Raw genomic sequence first — 487 nt, 5'->3', positions numbered from 1 at the left:
TGAATATCACCAGCTGACTTCTGCACTGTCAGTTATTTTGTTAATGTACGGTTGACAGGCGACAACAATCTGCTGTCTTGGATCATTTATATACATCAAGCTACAATTGGACAAATATCTTTATGCTTTTCTTTAAAAAATAATATAAACATTTTAGCTGAATCACAGATGGTCAAGAAGTCACAGACACAAGAAATATTTATAAAATTGAACTAGTGATTATTTTTTTCTGCATCATATGTAGTGCCTGTTCAACGTACACATGTGGACAAAATAGTTTGTACCCCTCAGTTAATGAAAGAAAAACCCACAATGGTCACAGAAATAACTTGAATCTGACAAAAGTAAGAAGAAATAAAAAATCAATGAAAATATTCAATGAAAATCAGACGTTGCTTTTGAACTGTGGTTCAACAGAATTATTTTAAAAAATAAACTCATGAAACAGGCCTGGACAAAAATGATGGTAGAATCGATTCCACCAGAT

This window comes from Stegastes partitus, unplaced genomic scaffold (assembly GCF_000690725.1).
Source record: "Stegastes partitus isolate 25-593 unplaced genomic scaffold, Stegastes_partitus-1.0.2 Scaffold2028, whole genome shotgun sequence".
NCBI lineage: Eukaryota > Metazoa > Chordata > Actinopteri > Pomacentridae > Stegastes > Stegastes partitus.
The sequence above is the reverse complement of the archived record's forward strand: the minus strand, read 5'-3'. Positions refer to the sequence as shown.